Consider the following 23,191-nt stretch of genomic DNA (forward strand, 5'->3'; position numbering starts at 1 on the left):
TTTTTCAGTTTGCACAGAAGGATGGGCAGGATTGAATTACTCAAGTTGATATAGATGGTCAGTTGCACTTAACATGAGGTTCCATGGAGGAATTCCAGTTGTGAATAGTTAATAGTGATGGTGAACATTTTTTTGCCTTTATTCAGTCCACTTAATAGGACTGAGTTCTGAATTCCCATTTCACCTTTTTCTCTGATGGTCTACGGTTAAGGAATCCTTAGGAACCTCCTAACAGGTATGTCTATACTCCAAAGACAAGGAATTCTTTAGGAATGCAAATCTAGTATGAAAACATGGATTTTATTTATTTATTTTTTATGAAAGCATGGATTTCTTATGCTCTTATAGTAAAAACCTTTGTGGCTCTTCATGGGCTGCCCTTCTCTTCCATAACTCTTTGGCCTGTTACTAGCTTAACATCTGCACACATTTTGCCCTTCACTTCCACATTGACTCTGGCACAAACATTACCTCAGGGTAATGTTCTGTGTCAAGCCCTTATTAGACCCATAGCAGTAACTAGGTTTGTATTATTGTTGCCCCAAACAATTGTGTTTATTATGTATCCCCAGTACCTAATGTAATTCCTTAAATATCTGATGAGTAGTGTGGCTCTCATTTTTGTCACAAAATGGTGCCTGTAAACGATTCTGTACTGTGAAACCTCAGTGAGTAGTGTGGGTCATGACGTAGTGGGAATAGGCCCAGGATTGACAAACTGTCAATTTCCAGCTTCATGGAAATATTTGATAGAGCTTCAGAATCCCTAGATGTTGCATCTGCACCGGGAGTTAAACGTTAGGTGTCTGGGGTTAAGAGGTACCAACTTCGCCAAACTGCCTCAGTGGTTAGGTGGTTCAGCTTAAACCATGCTCCAGTTTGCAGAAGAATGCCCAGTAGTAAAATGGAGTATGTGATGGGAGCCAGGGTTACTAATTGGGCATCTTATTTGGAAGATGTCTGTGTTACTTTGTTAAAGAATTTGGATGTGATTCTGTTAGGTAAAGAACCATTAGAATTTTGTAAGTGGGGTAATTAACATTTGTTGAGCATGAGCAGTGCAAGCACGGAGTATCATTTAATCCCACAACAACTTTATGAAATGTAGATAATATCCCCCTTTACACACCTGAGAAAGTTACATAACTTATGCGATGGAGCTGGGATTTGAACTCCTGCATTGTTGGCTGCAGGGTTGATAATACTAGAAATTTTTGCTATTTTAACCTTTTTTTTTTATGATAGTTAAAAGAGTAAGTGGGGGAAATAGAGGCCAGTTAGAAGGCTGATGAAAATAGTAAATATTTTGTGGGTAGGAAATCTTTTTCAAGATTATGGTAGGTGGTGAGGGTAGGGCTGGAAATTAGATTTCTCATTCCTTAGTCCATGCTTTTCCTGCTTGGCTAGACTGCCTTCTAATGAGCTCAAGGATATGTTTCTTAATTTGCCTCTTTATAGACTAAAGATCCCCACCTTCATTTTACTCTTATGTAGCAACCCTGGCTTGTTTTCAGATCCTTTGGTTTTTAAGTCATTTGACCGTCAGGATTCAAAGGTAAGACGTGTTCCTCAATAGATGGGTTGTCTCCTTGTACCATGAATATTTTTTGTCCGTGCTGTGATCAATGCAGATAGCCAGAAAGCCAAAAGAGCGTATCTAATTGCAGGTTCTGTTTTGGGCCTGGAGATGAGGGATGGGCACTACTTACAGGACTAGAGATCAAATCCTGCCTGAACCAAGATCTGGGGGTGGAAGGGATTTTAGGAGGGCCCCACTAAGATTAGAAATGCATTTGTGTACCCACCATTTGCTTCAACATGGATGGAACTGGAGGGTATGATGCTGAGTGAAATAAGTCAATCGGAGAAGGTATGTTCTCATTCATTTGGGGAATATAAATAATAGCGAAAGGGAATAGAAGGGAAGGGAGAAGAAATGTGTGGGAAATATCAGAAAGGGAGACAGAACATAAAGGCTCCTAACTGGGAAACGAACTAGGGGTGGTGGAAAGGGAGGAGGGTGGGGGGTGGGGGCGAGTGGGTGACGGGCACTGAGGGGGGCACTTGACGGGATGAGCACTGGGTGTTATTCTGTATGTTGGTAAATTGAACACCAATAAAAAATAAATTTATTATATAAAAAAAAAGATGCATTTGTGACAAGCAGTTTTGAAATGTAGCAGCCAGACCAAGCAGTCTGTACAAAGTTAAGGTTTTGTTTTGTTTTGTTCTGTTTTACTACCTTCCTCAGGAAAACCAAAAGCTATCTTGTGGCTAGCACTTTGGGCCAAAATCGAACAGCAGGGCAGGAAAACGGATTGTGTGTTTTGGGATACATCAGCCAAAATAAGTGAAAGGTCAAATACATGTCATGCCATGGTCAGTCCTGTAGGCCTGAGCCTCTGAGAGAGGTGTCAGGACAGTGGTGGTATGGCTGACACCAAAGACCCACAGTATTTTTGTGGTTCAGCTAATGAAGGAGGTTAGGGGGAGAGAACTCATTTTATCAGCATACATTGAACACTCCCCGAACTAGGGACAAGATGTGATTGCCAGTCCTAGCTCACTAGCCGGTGAGACAACATGCCTCATTACACTTACTTACAAATTCCTGGTTTGGAAAAGTATATGGTAAAGAGTATTTCAAAGTAACATAATGTATACATGTGGTTGTATGTGTATGGCAGTTCCAGTCAGTATGCTAATTTGTCTTCAGGGCTTAGCAGAATGTTTCTAAAATTTATTTGGGAATAAGTACAAAGGATAAGAACAAGAAAGTCAGTGTCGTTTAGTGATTAAAGACATGGGCTAGGGTCAGAAGCAGGAGTTTAGATTTCTTACTAGCCAGTGAGTGACCTTGGACAACTTTCTTTATTGGTAAAATAGATACAACAGTGTTTCTTTCAAACAAATGAGGTAATTTTGGTTCCAGAACACTCATTAATGTTAAGGTCCAGGAACCCAGGATAAGTAGAATCCTGGATCTCGGAGAGGGGATGAGTGCCAGAGATACCGATGCTGTTTCAGTGAGGATGTTAGGTCAGGAGGACCCAGGAGAGAAACTGCGTGCGGTAGAAGGAGGAATTATGATGTTGAAGGAGGAAAAGACGTGAGCTTCAGGCTGGGGAATCTCATAAGGTACAGTCTGGGTCCTAGAGGAAAGACTAAAGCAGGACCTTTGAAAATAGGAAGCCAATGTCACACTGTGTGTGTGTGTGTGTGTGTGTGTGTGTGTGGCCACATGACGTGCCCATAACCTGGAGCTCCCTTAGGATTACATTTTTGGAGGCTCTTGTGATACTCCATGTTAGGGGCAGGGTTTATTTTGCTCTTTTGTCTTCAGTCCACTTGTACTGTTTGTATTGTCCCCGCAAACTTGTCATGTGGGCCCATATCACACGGGTCAAGTTGTATGTAGCATGTTTGCACTAAGTTTCAAGCAGTAACTTTGCACAGATATTTTAATTTAATTATAGCCGCTCTTCAGCTTACTCCAGGCTGTGGGGAAAGTAAATTCAGGATTGACTGCATTTGCACAGGAACTGTAAAAGGATTGCCCCAAGCACTACAGAAAAAGGGATGGACAACTGATAGAGTAAATGGAACCAGTCAACTCTCTTCAAATACAGGAGCTGAGTTACACTAAGGCGGAGCACTAAGCTTCAGAAAATGTCATGGACTCCCTGCTGCCCAGATCACAGGGCTGCCCCAATTCCTAACCTGTTTCAGCTATAGTTCTTTGTGTGCAATACAGACTGACTCAGGCTAATTAAAGCAGAAGAGATCTTACTGGAGGGTAATAGAGTGCTTCATAGAAGAAAAAGACCAACTTCGTAAGGGAAGGAAACCAGGGCATCTTTTCTTCAGTTATCAGTGGCAGATGCTGAGAGACAGTCTTAAGATCTCCCCAGCGGGGAGATCACGTCTCTCTTTTTGTCTTTTTGACACTACGAGTGAAAAACCTGGAGAAAACCTCTAATTGACCTAATTGGGGTTACGTTTCCATCCCCTGGCACCTGTGTAGACAGTCCCATGAAGATGACACACAACAGGAAAATCCGAGAGGAAATGGGAGTGGCTATAATTTGAGGAGGAAAAGTATCTTTAAATCAAACTTGAATTATCATTTGGATTGTGTCTTAACCATCTAATTTAAAAGCAATGGAATTTTGTCTCTAAACCACCTTGCAAATTGCAGCTCGTGGGAGAACACGAGGACATGGCCACAGTACATACTGTAAGTTGTTCTCTAGTTCTTCCCCCGTGGAAACCTGAGGCCTCTGGTCTTGCTCGGGGTAGGAGCGAATGGAGGCCAGATGTTAGATGATGTCCTGACTGGAGCCATCTGTGGAAAAGAGATGATGACTCCCATCCTGTGGTTTTTACACCCACTTGGGATATAAATGAGATAGATACACTTAGTAACTTGTGAAGTCCCTTCAGTGGTCCTTTGGCCAGTGGAGGAAGGGCTCTTAGGTTTGGAAGTGTCAAATGGTGCAAACCTCTAGAAATTGAACTCCAGCACATACACCAAGATAGTAAAACAGGAATCACAGATTAATGGTACCACCAAGCAACTGAAATTGTCAAGAGCAACATTCTCATGATCATAACCAATCTCAGTTATGATTCTGAATATAGTCTATATTGGAGGAAATTCAATACGTCGCCCTGACATACTGCTGTTAACCTAGTAATGTCAGGAGGGGGAGTGCATGGCGAGAATCAAATATGCCCATGAGAACGACATCACTCACTTCAATATGCTCACCATAGACAAGGACCGGATCATCGATGCGGGCCCCAAAGGAAACTATTCCCGCTTTATGAACCATAGCTGCCAGCCCAACTGTGAGACCCTTAAATGGACAGTGAACGGTGACTCTCGTGTGGGCCTGTTTGCTGTGTGTGACATTCCTGCAGGGACGGAGCTGACCTTTAACTACAACCTGGACTGTCTGGGGAACGAGAAGACGGTCTGTCGGTGTGGTGCCTCCAACTGCAGCGGGTTCCTTGGGGACCGACCAAAGACCTCAGCATCCCTGTCTTCAGATGAAAAGGGCAAGAAGACCAAGAAGAGAACCCGCAGGCGGAGAACCAGGGGTGAAGGAAAGAAGGAGTCTGAGGATGAGTGTTTCCGCTGTGGGGACGGCGGCCAGCTGGTGCTGTGTGACCGCAAGTCCTGCACCAAGGCCTACCACCTGTCGTGCCTGGGCCTGGGCAAGCGGCCCTTCGGGAAGTGGGAATGTCCTTGGCATCACTGTGACGTGTGTGGCAAACCTTCCACTTCATTTTGCCACTTTTGCCCTAATTCATTTTGCAAGGAACACCAGGATGGGACAGCCTTCAGCTCCACCCAGGATGGGCGGTCGTACTGCTACGAGCATGACTTGGGGGCAGAGTTGGCTCGAAGCACCAAGACTGAGAAACCCTTCCCGGAACCCATGAAGTCCAAGGGGAAGAGGAAGAAAAGGAGGTGCTGGAGGAGAGTCGCGGAAGGCAAATAGTGCCAGGCAGCGGCTTGGCCAGATCCAGGGGTAAAGGGCCACAGAGGGGACTGGCCCGAGGACCCAGCTTGAAGCCGCTATGCCAGCCGCCTAGGCCTCCTGGGGGGGAGCGCCGTCCACCACTGAGCCATCCTCAGCAGCGCCCGCTGCGTCTGCACTGACGACCCATCTGAGCCACAAGGTTCAGAAGGTTCCTGGACAAACAAGCCTTACTCCACAGGATTGCAGCTACACTTGAATTTCTGAGAATGTCAAGGTCCCCTCCCACTCTATTTTTGTAGGTTAAAGTTATAATTGAAAATTAATTGGCATATGAAATGTTTTTATCTCACCCGAAAAAAAATTCTAATGTACTCAAAATTAGCTTATCTTCACATTACAGGGACAACAGTATTTTTTAATCTTTTTTTTTAAAGACTTTACTTATTTGAGAGAGCACACAAGTGGGGGGCAGAGGGAAAAGGAGAAGGCAGGCACTCCACTAAGCAGGGAGCCGACGTGGGGCTCCATCCCAGGACCCAAGGATCATGTCCTGAGCTGAAGGCAGATGCTTAACCAAGCAACTGAGCCATGCAGGCACCCTGCGACAGTAGTATGTAACCTTTAATTGTTTTACTTTGGGACTATCAAGTCAGATATTCCCTGTCATTACACTAAGGATGTAATTGGACTAAGAGGTCAGGCAGGAAGTGTGGTCACCATACATCATCACCAAAGATGACCTTAGTAGACATGCATATAGTGGTTAAGGTCATTGGGATATCCTTTATAAAGTGATCGACAAATTTCATCACCTTAGACACCCCTAATTAAGAAAGGGACATAATGTTGGATCTGTTTGGATTTCAGAGGCAAAACAGTACATTTGAATGTGCTTCTCTGTCCCATGTGCCAGGTAACCTGTAAGACTATCAGTTTTGAGGGGATATTGGAGAAAGCAAGGACTTTGGAGTAGGTCCAAGTCACTTTGCTACTTAGTCTATAACTTCTCAAATTTGAATATACTGGGAGGGCTAATGGCAGGCAGAGATGTTCCAGGATGCTGCAGAATAAGAGAGTACACGAGTGGTTTGGGATTAGTGATTTCTGCTAACATCTCTTATCCATTTGAAAAGTGCCTCTTGTTTGCCACTGGACCCTGGTCGCCTGAACATAGATCCTAGATATTCTGTGCACCTGAAACTTCCCATTATAGATTTGATGTCACCTGATCTATACAATAATAAAATCAGATGCATGCAATGGCATTCTATTTTCAAATGGAATTTTCAGATTTGCTAGGTCATAGAGACTAAGAGTAGCAGAACAAGTTGGGCCACAACTTAAACCCGTTCCAGAGTCTTCTTTCTCTAGACAATGGACTTGGTCAGTGGCCACCTAGTCAGAGAGCTGGGAAAAACAAAAATCGAGGATTGGTGACAAAGATGTTAAGGGAAAAGATATGTGGATAGAATGCATAGAACAAGTAGAGTTGGTGATATCTGTATCCCACGTAAATGCCCACCAGAAAATATGAATATTGCTCTCACTAGGCCAGATAAATAGATAACCCATTCTGTGCAGTCTATCCTCTATTTTCGCCAGCCACTACCTTGGCGCTTGTTCGTTAGGCACAGAAGCAAAATCATAACAACAGAGATTGATCCTGTGTTTGAGCTCAGAAAAGCTGGACCTCCCCTTACCAAGGGTGACCCGGCTACTGCCTCTGCTGGAGGGCCAAACTGCAACCAGGGAGGCTAGTGCTGAGCCCTACTATGGCCCCGTTCCTTAGGGGTACCATTCAGCCAAGTGATTACATTAGTTGCCTTCCATTATGCAAAAGTCAGCGGTTTTGTCTTCTTAGGGAAAGATGTGTATTATGGGTGTGGATTTGTCTTTCCTGCCTGCAGTATGTCTGCCAGCATCACCATTCACGGACTTGGCAGAAAGCCTCATCCATCACTGTATCCCATATTGTATAGTCTCTTGACAGTGAAGGAAGGAAAGAAAGTACATCAACTGGCTCACACGTACGGAAATAATTTTTACCATGTGCCCCATTATCCAGAGAGAGCTTGCTTAATAGACTTACGTTTGCCAAAGGCTTAGCTATAGAACCAGCTGGGAGTTAAACTCATTATGAAGCTAGATACTGTCCTAAAAGACACAGTATATGGTGCTTTTTCCCCTAATTGGGATGTATGGATCAAGAAATGAAGAGATGGAAAAAAAAAAAAGAAAAGAAAAGAAATGAAGAGATGAGAGTGAGACTCACACCACTGAGAATTAGGCCAATTGACCTACTGAAAGCATTTTTGCTCCTCTTGCTGGTGACCTTGAGTTTGGAGGTCTTAGTGCCTAAGGAAGTAATGTTTCTTCCAGGGACACAACCTTAATTCTACTGAAATTGAAATCCTGAGATCGTTCTCTGATCATTTTGGGCTCTTTATGCCATTGAACCAACAAACTAGAAAGGAGTTTCTCCAGAAATATCACCTTCGCCACCCAGCTCTGTGCTCCAGGAGACTCCCTGCCATAAAGGGGCTGTAGCAATGACTTCCCTTTTCTGGCTTCTGGGTAGGTCCAGTAAATGGGAGGCACCAGCAGAAGACTTGGCAGATGGGAAGAAAGTAGAGCCCTGCTATTTCCCCTGCTCCTTGCAGAGTTGCTTCAAATATAATGGCCTGAAGAGTAGAGCTTGGGAGTCCTGGTGAATAAAGGGACCAAGGTCAACAATGTGGGCCGGGTTACGAGAAATCAATAATAGATGGAGCTCTCTAGGACCGATAATAATGGGGAGCCATCAAGAGTCTGCCTTATGCTCAGCTCATGATCCCAGGGTCCTGGGATCAAGCTGGGATTAAGCTGGGATCGAGGCCCATGTAGGGCTCTCTGCTCAACAGGGAGCCCACTTCTCCCCCTCCCTCTCCCCCCCCCACCCCGCTTGTGTGCTCTCTCTCTCAAATAAATAAATAAAATCTTAGAAAGAAGGGTACAGCTCTGTTAGGTGGCTCTTTCCCCTGTCTATAGCTACTCTGTGAGATTTAGTACCTTCTTTTCTCTCCTTTCTCCTGCAGGCCTACGGTGGTTTTGGCTCCCCATTATTAACGGAGGGCTTCATCTATTACTGATTTCTCATAACCCTGCCCACATTGTTGACCTTGGTCCCTTTATTCAGCTCCCCTCAATTACCCGATTTGAGTATCCCATCTGTTTTGTGCCAGGACCCTGACCAAATCAGATGTTTCACAATAACCTGTTCTGACATTTCCTGAGCTGAAATCATATACTCCTCCAAATCTGTTCCCTGTCTTTTTGTCATCTATTATTCCTTCCTCTTATGTTCTATAATAAGATGTGTTCTTTTCGTTTCCCCAATTCTCTTTTTTTGAGCAACTTACCTCTGCCATTCAGGGTTGGTTATAGTGGAGTTACCAATAACTGGCCTCTTTGACCACAAAGGATGGTCACATGATGCAAACTGATACAACTGATCAAATTGTTTCTTCTGGGAATTTATAGATTGTGCAGCATAACACACAGAGAGGTGACTAGTTGGAATTGAGTCTTTTGGTGGAAGCGCCCTAAGGAACAGATTACGAATTGCTATCTCTAAGATTTCCTGAAGTTGCCCTGGTTCTTGCCTTGGTATTAGCTCTTCCTTTGATTTGGTGAGATCCCACTATGGAGTAAGACTCCCAGCAGCTGACACTCTGAGACAAGTGATTTGGTGAGATCCCACTATGGAGTAAGACTCCCAGCAGCTGACACTCTGAGACAAGTGAACAAGAAATAAACAAGCCCTCACGGGAATTGAAGATGAGTTCCAAATCTTCTTAATGATCAGATTTAGTTAATTAGAATTACTAGTGTCCTAGCTGCCTACAAGAAGCAAATGTAAATCTTCTCTGGAAAAGAAAAGATACTCTAAACTTAAAGTTATCTCTATACATTTTTATATATGGTGTCTGGCACCCACGTAAAAATAACCAAGGAGACAAAACAGTTTCATTTAAAAAACCAAAAGAGGCGCCTGGCTGGCTCAGTTGGAAGAACATGTAGCTCTTGATCTCAGTTGTGATTTTGAGACCAAAGTTGAGTGTATAGATAACTTTAAAAAAAAAAAAAGAAAGAAAGAAAAAGAAAAATCAAGAGAAACAAGTGAAAACTGAGAAAGATACAGAGGGTATCCAAATAACAGAGTTGTTAGACACTAACTTAAAAACAACTGCTTAATAATAGACAAGGAAGTAGGAGACAAGATTAAGAATTTCATCACAGAAAAAGACTATTCTTTAATAACTAAAATTAGAATTCCATGGATGGATTTAACAGCAAATGAGATACAGGTTAAGAGACAATCAGTGACTAGAAAGATAAATCAAAAGAAAATATCCAGAAAGGAGGACAGAAAAGGAAAGGAACAAATAAGTAAAAGAGACATAGGAAATGCAATGAAGAATTCTAATACATGTGTAATTGGAGTCCCAGAAGGAGAAAGAGAGGAGGGACGATAATGGCTAAGAATTTTCCAAAAACAATAAAAAACAAATAGAAAGCCACAGATTTAAGAATTCCTGTAGGCCTTAGGCAAAATAAATACAAAGAAAATCACACCTAAGACTATCACAGTGTTATGAATACCAAAGACAAAAGGAATATCTTAAAAGAAGCTAGGAGAGAAGAAGCACTAAGGCAACTGACTTTTTTTTTTTCTTAAGAAATCTCTACACCCAACATAGGGCTTGAACCCACAACCCTGAGATCAAGAGTTGGGTCCTCCACCAACTGAGCCATCCAGGTGCCCCTAAGGCAGTTGACTTCTTAACAACAGACTCTACAAGACAATTTATATCTTCAAAGTTCATCAAATTCTGTATCCAGCATCCATATCCTTAAAATATGAAGATAAAATACAATTTCAAACAAAAAAAACCACAGAGCTTTTATTACTGCAGACCCCCACCCATTGGACAGAAAGTAATAATCGAAGGAGGAGACTTGAAGATGCAGGAAGGACTGAAAGTCAACAAAAAGGAAAAGGGTAAGTAAATACAAGTAACTACAGACTGTTTATATATATATTATAATAATAATTTGGGGCGTAGTAGTAAAATGTATCAGAGCAACAGCATATAGGTCAAGAAAGAGGGTAAATAGTGTTAAAATGTCATACAGTTCTTGCATTGTTTGGGAAGGGGTCAAACTACAAATCAAATATGTGTTGTAATCTCCGGTAATCATTAAAAGAATAGAAAATAATGTATAACTAACAGTACTGTGGAATCAATTAAAAGGCACTCAATGGGGGGATAAGAAAGAACTAGAAGGACAAATAGTACACAGTAAGGCAGTAGCTTAAGTGTATACATATATGCAACATATATATGTGCACACACTGTATATACATCAGTAATAACATCACATACAAATAGTCTAAATGCTTCAGTTGAAAGTTAAAGTTGGTCAAGTTGGATTACAAACACAAAGTATCAAGATCAAGGAAAGACAGATCTAAAGAATAAGAAATCATAAGTAGTACAAGGATACAGACACAGAGACTAAAGGTACAGAAGGGTTGAAAAAAGAGATCACTTGCAAACACTAATCCGTGAAAGTGAAAGCTTTATTAATATTTGACAGAGTGGACTTGAAGGCGGGAAAGCATTGCTAGGGACAAAGGGGGACATGTATACAGTAGTCCCCCCTTACCCGCGGGGGACACTTTACAAGATCCTCCTCCCCAGTGGGTGCCTGAAACCATGGGTAGTACTGGGCCCTATATAAACTGTCTTCCTACACGTTTGTACCTGCAATTCAGTTTAATTTCTAAATTAGACACAGTAAGAGATTAACAACAATAAAATAGAAAAATTATAACAATACACTGTGATAAAAGTTAGATGAATGTGGTCACTGTACTCACCCTTCTTGTGATGATGTGAGATGCTAAAAGATGCTAAAACGTCTACCTGACGAGAGGCAGTGAGGGGAAGGACGTAGGTATTGTGAGGTAGCACGAGGCTACTACTGACCTTCTGACCCTGTGTCAGGAGGAGGATGAGCTGCATCCAGACCACAGCTGACCCTGGGTAACTGGGAAGCCAAACTTCAGATAAGGAGAGACTACTGTATCGTTAAATGTATAGAAAAAAAAGTGTGCATTTTTTCAGCATTTCTGGGCCATTGAGAAGATACAAAACACTACATAATTAGGTGATGATGCTCTGAATTTCTTGAGGAACAAATTGAAGAAAATTGAAGAACTTAGAGAAACACTGACCAGAGAAAATTAAGGGGAACTGATAAATTCCGCAAAGCCAATGCCAATTGATCAAAAAGACCCCTCAAGTTGGAATCAACATAAGCTAGAAAGCATATGGGATCCCTGGGTGGCGCAGCGGTTTGGCGCCTGCCTTTGGCCCAGGGCGCAATCCTGGAGACCCGGGATCAAGGCCCACGTCGGGCTCCCTGCATGGAGCCTGCTTCTCCCTCTGCCTGTGTCTCTGCCTCTCTTTCTCTCTCTGTGTGTGTGACTATCATAAATTTAAAAAAAATTAAAAAAAAGCTAGAAAGCATATAAAATAGTTAATTTCTAAATAGTAGATATTTCTATGAAGCAAAAACATAAAACCACTAATGTTTCAGTAGCTCAAAGTAAAATAGATGCTAATCATTTAAGGAAAAAGATCAGTCTGAACTAGAACCACCCCCTTGGTCTATGGTTTATTTTCTGGTATTAAAAGCCTGACGTCCCATTTTTTTTCTGGTTTCTCATTAAACATTGATAGATCCCTACAAATGTCGACAGGGAGAAAACTAATCATTTGGCATGTATATGATTTGTTTTGTGTCTTGACTGGAAAACAACCTTCATAAGGTGTCATGTATAGTTCTTTAGATATTTTTGAAGGTTTATATAGTGCACTTTGCCACTGGAACCCAAGGATTTTCATATATTCTTTGGGAACCTAATCTGTAAACCAGAAAAGTACTCATCTACAAATAATATAAATTCCTTCAAATTGGTCAGCCCGTATTGTCTGCAAAGCATCGAATATAGCGCTAGAGGGCGATGCAATGTAGAGAAGAAAGGACCATACCCGGACAAGTAAGCAAGGTTTGGAAGATTCGACTTGAGGGCATATATAAAAATGGTTAAGAGCTTGTGTAAAATTATCGTTTAGTAAGCACCAAGTTATTTTTAAATTTCCAGAACGCCATAATGTGACCAAGCTAAGGTAAAAAAAGAAAAAAAGAGAGAGAGAGCAAGAGAGAGAGAGAGAGAACCAAAAGGAGTTAATAATCACAGGTCTTTTGGGACACACAACCCACTAATATAAAATTAAGATGGACTTGGGTGTATTTTCTAGGATCTGCTAGCTTGAAGAGAAAACGTTAGTATTTTCATTTTGCTAATTATACTAAAAATCATTTTTACCATTTGTAAGAACAAAATTTCTTCATTGGTAATGCATCATTAAGCTATGTTTCAATGAATGCGATTCAATTTAGCAGGCACTTCTCAATCTGCGGGGTGCAGGTCTCCTACCACATTTTCAGAATCTCCGAGAACTCTTGCGTCCTTTAAAAAAGTTCAGTACTTTTTAAAGGAGGGTAGTATTAAGTACACTGTCACAAAACACCAGGCTTCGTAATTGAGTAACTAGAGCAATGAAGATGTGAACCAATGCGGGAAGCTAAGTGAGAGCGCGGCCCCCCAAAAAGTGGGTCAAAAGGTTACAGTGATGCAGGGAGACACCCTAATGGCACCACCACTGGGCAGAGCCAATGGGATGCTTGGTGCAAGTATGACTTGGAAGGGAGCCAGCAGGAGAGGGACTTCGTCTGGAGAGGGACGTGCGTGTGTGTGTGCACGGGCATGTGCGTGTGTGCACGCACGCACAAGCAGTGGTGTAATCTGCTACGATGCAAAGGCTGCAATTATATGGGTAACATGAAGCTCTTCTCTTTCCTGATGTTCCTTTGCCCCAAGCACCTGTTTCTTTAACTCGTCCACTTGTCAATGTCCCTGCCTCAGTTCCTAAGTCGCGATCGGGCAGGGGGTGGGGGGGCTCTGCTCTGCTAGGAATGCCTAGTCCGCACCTCGCTGGGGCCCGGCTGTGTTCTAGGGGCTCGGCCTGCCCGAAGCTCAGTTAGTCCTCACGACGGTGCTGCCCCCGGTGAACCGTGGGACCGGATGTCACTGATTACCTTTCCAGCCTTATCGATTGCCATGTCCCGTGTCCTCTCTAAGCACCAGCTGTGCGGAACTTCCTCCAGTCACTCGAATACACTGTGCTTTCAGATCAAAGCTAGTGTTGACCCTGCTCTTTCTATGGTCGATCCTCGTCTCCCCCTGCATGGCCCCCCGCCTTCCCACACCAGCCTCATGGGCTTCAGACGATTGTTTCTCCCATCTTACAGACGGCCAGGCAGACGCTTCCAGAAGTCAGGGTTACGTCTTGCTTCAGACAGGGATGATATGCAGAAGAGGGATGAGCTTTGGACCTAGAAATGGTCTTATCCACCTTTCCCTCCGTTGTTTACTGGCTTGAACTGAACTGCAGAGAATTTTTTTTTTTTTTTTCAGATAAAGAGCCAGCTTCTCTGAGAGCAGCCGACTGCGAAGGACTGTGCTGATGGGAGGCCCAACCCGGGCACGAGACAAAAGCATAGCCATCGGGGGAGCTAGGGGAGGAAAGACCGCCTTCAGGAGGGAATGTTAGCAAACAGGCCTGCAGTGATGAGGTTAGGGCACACGCCTCCTGCGCCCCGCCAACCCCCACCCGGAGGCCTGTCCTGTCCTAGTTTCTATAGGACGGTGAGCGCAGAGAACGGACGGACGGCAGAGGGAGCCCTCGGTGGGGTTTGCTCCAGTCTGGCAGCAGGAGAAAGAGAAAGCGACATGGCCCGGTGCCGTCCCACCGCCAGCTTGCTCCTTCCCTTTCTCCCGCACGCACTCGGTGCCCATTGAGCGTCCCCCAAAGGAAGCGCACAGGACGTTCTGGTAAGGTCTGGGAGGGGGCTGCTGCGTCCCTCTTGGCTAGACGAGGAGACCAGGCCTCCAAGGGATTGAATCACTGCCCCCAGTTCAGTTACCCAACTGGTAGTTGAGGCAGGATTCCAGGCCGCAGGGCTCTGGGATTCTAAAGCACAGCCTCCCGCATCTGCCATCCCCCATGCCCCGCATGGCCTGTGTCCCCCCTCTGTGTATGTGCCATCCCGGGAACAGATGGAGCTCAAAAGTCACTCTCAGAATAACAGAGTCGGTTCAGTTTAGCAGGGACACTTTAAAGACAATGGTTTAACTCAAAGGAGGTGCCCCACACCCAGCTGGAGAGAAGTGTTGGCTGGTGGCAACAGCAGTCCCAAGGGGGTGAGTTTGGGGGCTTTATAATCCCCCCATGATTTCCATTTGCTTCCTCTCTCTTTCTTCTGAACAGCAGACATTATCTTAATCCTACATCCAAAGCCTCGCAAACACAGCTTCAAAGCCCTACCCTGGCTGCCCCACTCCAGGCTTCCCCACAGCTCCACTGTGCAGCTCTACTGAGCAGTCCTCACACCCTGCTCCTGGGAGCTATGGTGGGTTGTCTACTTGGGTACCCCCAAAAGGAAAGAGCTCCAACTTTGCATCTTTAGTTGCAATAAAATAAAGACTCCTGTCTTCTCCCCTTCCTCTTGTGGGACCCCACTGTGCAGGTCGGCATGGGACCAAGTCCTGGGGCGGGGTAGGGGGGCTCCGCAAAGACTTGGTGACAGGCTGATTGATGGGTTTCCCGCCTCTGCTTGCCCTCCCGCCCACTCCTGCAGGCTCTGGCCCAGGTCCACCATCCGGCTGCCTGAGGGGTCTTCTTTTCTTTGTTGAGTCAGCACCAATGAGTCAGGGCCAAGATCAGCTGGGGGTCCTGGGGAGCACCGCAGGACACTGGGAAGGGAATACAAATTTAGTGGCCCAAAGGAAGGCATCACAAGGAGCATCTGAATGGAGGGCACTGGGGTTGTGGTCCGAGGAGCCCGAGAGGGAGCTGACCTGCTGATGTCATTGGCCATCAGCTGTTGGTGGATCGCTTTCTCACAGAAAAGCACAGGTTACTCAAATTATATTGCTTAGGGCCCTAAAAATTCCCAATCTTGTCCCTCTTACATTTTTACTCTTTTAGAAATGGCAAAATGGAACCAAGCCTCCATGAACTCAGCTAATGGAAGATGAGAAGAAAGCAGAAGAGGGAAATTCTGAGATAAACTCCAATGGCAATTCAGCCATGTCTTTTTGCCCGAGCTGCTGAGGGTCAAAACGAAGTGGCTGATGACACTTGGTGGCATCTTCATCCCTACATAGGTTGTATACACTGACAGTGGGGGCAGGAGGAGAGTTGGTTGTGGCTGAGTAGAGGGACAGAAATTGAAGAGACATCAGCCTTCCAACAGTACTTAGGGAGGAGGAAGTGGCGGGGAAGAGGTAAACCAATGATGCTATCCTTGCTCATTCAGGCAAGACAGTTATGCCAATGTCCCCAGACGTCACGGTATCCTGGAATCATACTGCTGGGGGCGAACTTAGAGGCTATCTCCTCCGACTCCATCATTTTAAAGAGTAGGAGATGCAGATCCAGAGAGGGAAGTGACCTGTCACAGTCATACCACTGGACGATGATGGAACCAAAAGCCTAATTCCGGGCTCTTTCCATGACAAGAACCCAGGATGGGATCTGCAACAGGCCTTGGTGGAGTTCAGCGTTGTTTGGGAGCCGGATTTGTGGCTGAGAGGTTCATAACTGAGAGACCCTGGATGCCCTTGGTTTGACATTTCTACCCCACTGAAGGAACTAGTCTCTATTCAGATCAGTTGAACTCTCAAAAGCCAGTCATCAGGAGAAAGGGCCACGGGGAGTAAGAATGTCTTCCCAAAGACAGTCTTTTCGTTTAACAGAAGAAGAGAGATTGATGCAGGAGGGTCTGGTTTTTTACTAGATCTACCTGGACACAAGACGTGGGAAGTTTGCGTGTGTTCTCTCAATGCCATTCTATGAAAAGAGTGGGGCTTCCATTCTTGGGAAAATTCTTATCCCATGTCCCCTCGTTAGGGAGGCTGAGAGGTGCCCATTGTGAGGATTAGTAGGATATAATGAACAAAATTCCCTGGGACAAGAGGCTGCAAACCTGAGTCCAGAGCCACATGATGAGGCCACCTGGCTCCGCCCTAGCCTTCCCAAGAGAGACACCCCCCCCCCCAACCAGCCACCACTTCTCTGGTGATTTCATTCTCTATAAAATTGCAGCAAGAGCAGAAAGGCTCTCTGTATTGGCAGCACATTTCTCCCACGGCAAGGCAGCGGCTTTGGACAGGAGAGCGTCTGGACCTCCTGCTCCCCGGGGGAGGCTCCCCCTCCTCTGTGGACTGGGGCACCCACTTCATTTACCCAGTGCTTTCCTTGAAGACGTTCAGAGCACAGCACGAATGATTTTCTTAACTCTCTAAGATTCAGGCAGTGGTGAAAATGGGTCTTGGTTTCAAAATCGAAGACCTAGGGTGACAGCCGTTACCATGTGGTGATGTCACAGACTCTTCGCCCGTCCAGATGGACAGGATCTTAGAAACAACCCCGCAGATATGACACAGAGGTTAAGAGACCAGAACCCCACAGATGTGACATAGAGGTTAAAAGACCAGGCTGTTGTGCTAGACCATTTGCATTATGTCACTAATTATCCTTAGTATCCTTACTCCCCTGGGCAGCTTCCTAAGTTCTCCAGAGCTCTGTTCCCTTGTCTATAAATGAGGACAATGAAAATACCAATACCCACCTCTTAGGTCTGTTGTGAGGACAAAATGAGATACTTTACCTAAAGTGCTCAGCCTGACACGATAAGCATTCAATTAACGTTTTATATTGTTGTTGTTATTTTGCTATATTTCCCCCCTCACTTTACAGAAACTGAGGCCCCCGGAGGCATATTTTAAGAAAGCTATTTTCTTTTCTTAAAAATCGCAAAACCAGCTTAGTTGTGTTTATATTTATAAAATAATCAATATTTTCATTGATTAAAAAAAAAAAAAGGGACATGCGGGCATCCAGGTTACATGGCAGTAACAACTCCCAAGTTCCCAGGGCTCTCAGCACAAACGTTCATTTCTTGCTCATACTCTGTCCATTGTGGGTTGGCTTGGGGCTCTGCTCCTATCATCATCCTTGTTCTGGACCTGGGCATTTGGAGCACAAACCTACTCTTACGGCATCCATCTGGAAGTGACTCTGATCATTTCTGCCCGTATTTCTGTTTCTGGCCAATGCAAGCCACATGGCCATATGGCAGCTCAGCAATGTGGGTAAGCGCGATCCTCTTACAGGAGGTAACCAGATATTGGTGGAGTAATACAGCTCATGATGATCTGCTACATAAACAAATTTAATCTTAGTGTGAGTGATCCTCTGACATGAGCCAATTGAAACACCTGCTCTAAGATGTCAAAATTGTTATGAAGAACGAAATGACCCTTCACTAGGCATCAAAAGGAACATCTATTGATGCCCACTCCTTGAAATAATTTCTCAAAATCCCCAGACCATGGCCAAGATAAAAAATCTCCATTCCTTGGGGCGCCTGGGTGACTCAGTCAAATTAAGCATCTAACTCTCAGTTTTGGCTCAGGCCATGATCTCAGGGTGGTGAGATCGAGCCCCATGTGGGGCTCCATGCTCAGGAGGGAGTCTGCTTGAGATTCTCTCTTTCCTTCTCCCTCTGCCCCTCTCCCTGCTCCCCTCCTCTAAGGTAAATAAGTAAATTAAAAAAGAATCTCCATCCCTTGAAAACCAACCACCCGCAGCTATGTGGCTCATCCTAGAACAAGAGGGTGCTTGTAATAGGATATCACAGAGGACCCACTTCCGTCTCCCATCCCAGAGTGTTTACCAGCCATCCCCCTGAGTACCCTTTGTGGTTCATTCATTACCCACTGCTGATTTAGCACTGATCACTGGTCCAGATGGCAACACGAAGAGGAGGGACATAGTCCCTCATCCTCAGGAAAAGGGGCAAGCCTCCTCCAAGTCAGGGGAGACTAACAGTAAAGTCAACAGATAGAATATAAGATAAGAGCTGGCATGGTCTGCAAGCTGTAGAACCACAAGGAAGGGTCACTCATCGTAGCCTGAGGGTGTCAGAAAAACCCAATATGGGAAGGCTGATATTGCCAGAATTTTATTCTTAAGGAGGGGTTGGAATATCGCAACAGCTTGAAGTTGTGCAATGATAGTGGAGACAAAGGAGTCTATCCTTCAAGAAGTAATTGGTCAGCCTTACCAGTATTTCTGATTTATTGGCAAATATCTTCCTGATGTTGGGTGTTGGTGATACAGCGGGCAGTTAAATGGCGCCGGCTCAGCTCCTTGGGACGAACAGAACCTGAAGCTGGGGCTCTGAAGGAATGGATCTGGGGTCATCCACAGGTGCAGACTTGCAGGGTCCACGCCGGAGTCTCTGGACTTAGAACCCAGTAACTGGCATTTTAGACAAATGCCTCTGATATTTTCATCAGACTTCAAATTCGAGGGTTCCCGCTGAAAAGGCAGCCACAATACTGATAAATGTGCAGAGGACCCGGGGAAAACGGACGAGTGTACTGAACTAAGAAATACATTGGAGTAAAAAATATTTGTGTTACCTGTGGGTCAGGGGCCAATGCCCCTTGAAGTGGGGCGCAAAGGTTAGAGACCTTGGCATTTCTTTTTTTTTTTTTTAATTTTTTTTTATTTATTTATGATAGTCACAGAGAGAGAGAGGGAAGCAGAGACACAGGCAGAGGGAGAAGCAGGTTCCATGCACCGGTAGCCCGACGTGGGATTCGATCCCGGGTCTCCAGGATCGTGCCCTGGGCCAAAGGCAGGCGCCAAACCGCTGCACCACCCAGGGATCCCAACCTTGGCATTTCTTTGTCAAGACTGCTGTTGGCTTCAGTGCGCCCCTGGCTCTTCCAGCCAGCTCTCCATGCTAATATTTCGTTGGGTTTCTTTAAAATTTGGGTTGCCTTTTTGTCTCTCCCAATAAAACAATTTGTGGGTAGAATCTAATACTCAATCTGTGCGGAACAACCAATTAGGGGTGCAGGTGATTAGTGACTGGGGAATGATATCTCTCTGTTGGCTTGGAGTTCACAGGAACTCTGATGGTCTCATTGGGTCTTCACTCAATACTGTGGACGTAGGTCTCTCACCAGCCTCATTTTGCAGTTGAAGACACTGAATCTGGGGAGGATACACGATCTGCCTGCGGTCACATCGGGTAGCTGACAAGCTAGCTGTGCCGGAAACTGACGGACTTCTTTGAGGTTTTAGCCTTTGGGATTATTCCTTTGACTCTCAGGACCTGGGTGCAGAGTTGGCCTCGTTTGCAGCCACACTGCCTCCAACAGAGACCTCGCTCCGTCAAGAAAGCCCCACGCAGCCCGCCCTGGTCACGGGATGCCCCCTCTTGAATCCTGGCGTCCTTTTCACACTGCTAGACCAACAAGAATGAGGTGGTCCAGGCGAGGGTGGGGGACAGGAAGCAGAAGAGAATGTCAAAGAAAATGTCAGCAGATGGAGGCCTCCTCCTCCCACTTCCTGAAGGCAGCACGCTGTCTGTCTGCAGCACGCTGGACCGACCTTGCAGATCCATAACGAAGTTTTGGATGGCCTGCAGTCCCCCTCCGCCCCTCGGCTGTCGCCCTCACCCCCGTCCATGGTCTCCTTTCTGTCCCAAAGAGACAGTGAGTGAACTTTCTCAAGATGAAGGAATTAGGGGGCTGGCAGGTCACTCCCCCCACGGGCATGTTGGTGCTTTGAGCACCAATAGGGCAATAGTGAGAACTGCAAGACCAGAAGGAACTGATGATCCACGAGGGAGTCTCGGCTGGGGAGGAATGGCTGTCGTCGGGCAGGACGGAGCATCCCTGAGAGCTGTTGCCCGACCTCTGGTGAGAGAAGGACCAGCCACAGAGCCAGCGACCCTGGAAGGTTTCCCTCCCCTCCCCGTGATGACATCGCAGATGGCTTTGGCTTTAGACAACTGGGCTAGAACGCCAACTCCCCCAAATGCTTGCAGTGACTTTGGCAAGTCTCCTTCCTCCTGTTATGCTCATCTCCCCCATGGTGTTGAGAGAGGATGGAAAGGACTGCCCCGGCCTCCTCATCGGGTGGTCAAGAGACTCAAAGGGGAGGATGTACCAAGTAGGTTAGTGCCAGTTGCACGGTATCAAGGTGCCACGGGGGCGTGAGTGGTAGCGGGTTGGAAAGGAGATGGGGTGTCCCTGAGGACAGGTGCTTTATGAACGACACAACGAGTCCAGTGGAGGGTTCTTCTCTCATCCTACGGTGGGCATCAGCACGGGTCCCAGCTAGCCTGTGAGAGCGATCACAAGTCAGAAGGCAGCAGGAGGCACTGGCTCAGAGGGTGGCTTAAACCCCACCACCTGGGTTTTTGTGACTCTGGCTCTCCCAGCTGTGTGATCCTGGGGAGATATTTAATGTTTCCGGCCTCAGCGTCCCCATCTCCGAAATGCGGATAATAACGATCCCCATCTCAGCGAGGTGCTCAGAGATTTTCAACGAGACAAGAGTGGATGCTTAGCAAAATACCTGGCGCCAGAGAGAAGCCACAAGTGTTAGCTGGGAACACCGTTGTTGTACTTGACTAGAGCGCTAAGCGAAGGCCTGTGCTTTCTGCGTGCTCATGGGGCCTGCGCTGGGGAGGTCTGGGAGCCATGGGCTAAGCATCGAGCAAATGCAGGAATTAATTAAATGGATGGTGGATGCAGTCAATGAATAATGTGTTGACACTTGTATGTACCAAGGCCGGGGTCAGTGCCCATCTGCCTGGGTGGCTCTGCCTCCTGTGTACTCCCTGAGATGTAGGAGTACGGGCCGTCACGCAGCCATCCCTGCCCTGCCACATCCTGTACAACAGACAGAATCCGACTCCGTGTCTTGCCTTGCAGTCTTCCCTTGGGTCCCTAAAGGGCGAAAGAAGTTGTGACCCTATCCTAGGAGGCTTTGCATCCTGGCCATCTGGCTGCTTCCATCCTGCCTCGCCTTCATCTGCAAGTGTATCACAGCACTGCACCCCTAGTCCAAAGCGCTCCCCCTTCCCTAACCCCCAATCTCAGCGGAAATGAAAATGAGGCTGCAGGAGAGCTGGGTTTGCCGTCACTGAAAACCAGGGCCTGGCTGGCCTCCGCTCGCTCGCGGCCGCTCCGTGTCCCCAGCTTACACTCTCAGCGTCCTTCCACCCGGGCCCGGGTCAGCCCCTAAGGAGCACCACCCTTGCCCATTTGTCTCACTTAGCAGTGATTCTTTCTGAGAAACCTTGGAAAGGGGGCTCTGTGCGGTCTGGGTGATGTGTGGAGTCCACGGGAGGCTTGGTGGGAGGCACTGACAGAGGCAGGTTCTTTCGGAACGGTGGGGAAGGGCTGGGCAGGGGGCTGGGCCTCCTGGGCTCCCATCACCACCACCCACAAGCAGCATCTGTGTAAGTGGAAGGGGGCAGGAAACCACTTCTCTGTCTGACCGAACCAATGCTCGGGGGGCTGTGGTCAGAGTAGGGGAGACCGGTGTTCAGGGGGCGCATTGGTTTGGGGGGACGTAAGTGTGGGTTCCCACTTCCTCCACCACTAGCTCACAGGGCCTGTTGCTTATGAGCTGTGCAGGGGTTAGGGAACTTCTAAGTCTCGGGAAGAAACGATAGCCAAAGGAAAGTGCAAGATCAAAACTAATCCATGTTTAATTACAACTTCTCCTTATGTCGCCTTCATTAGCTATTAAACACAGAATTCACAGATTTCCTGGGCAAATAATTTTTAGCAGAGGTTTTTGGACTTCGCAGGAATCCCGGGTAACTATCAAAATACCCTGGAATCAGAAGCAACCGTACGTACATTCAGTAAGTTACTAGTAGTCAAACCACTTCAAAAGCAAAGTTAGAAATATGCTGTAGAGATTGTGTGGACAGAATGTCCTCCGTGTGGGTGCATCCGGATGCACATGCGGGCTGTGATGGGGAGCCTCCGAAAGCACAAATGCCCAGGGCCTGGGAGCTTTCAGGCCGCCCTGCCAACAAGCCTGCACGGGTCGCTCTCCTTCCCTGACTCTTCCTTTTTGCTCCGTGAGCCTGAAGCTCCTTCAGTGTCTTCTCCATCTAAAAATCTGTGAATAGTTCTGCTGTTTTTTCCCGTCTATTATTACTTTATTTCTCAGCCCGTAAGACTTATTTTTTATTTTATTTTTTGACAAGGGCAATTCTAATAATTTTTAGAAGGGTACAATTAAATTTGGGTACCAGATGAGGTATATATAATAAAAGACAGCACACAGGAATTTTAAAGAACATTTTAAAATACAAAAGTCCAGATGGGCATATAGACCTGTCATTCAAACAAATTCATACTCAGAACAGAACATGAAGAGTTGTTGGTTTCCTGTGGGTTATTTGAAGCCACTTAAATCCAAGTCTTTCCAGGTATCCTCCCCAAACCACAGAAATCATTAAGCAAATTCACTATGACCCATGCATAGAAAAACCAGGAGGTAGAGCTTATTAAAAAAAACTCACATTACATATAACCATGCAGATAATCACCTCAATCCAGAAAAGCCATTTCTAGAACCCACCCACAGCAATCAAAATAATCAGTAAAGATTCTGGGGAAAAGAGCAGAGGAACAGGAA

The sequence above is a fragment of the Nyctereutes procyonoides genome, unplaced genomic scaffold (genome assembly GCF_905146905.1).
Source record: "Nyctereutes procyonoides isolate TBG_1078 unplaced genomic scaffold, NYPRO_anot_genome, whole genome shotgun sequence".
NCBI classification, from domain to species: domain Eukaryota; kingdom Metazoa; phylum Chordata; class Mammalia; order Carnivora; family Canidae; genus Nyctereutes; species Nyctereutes procyonoides.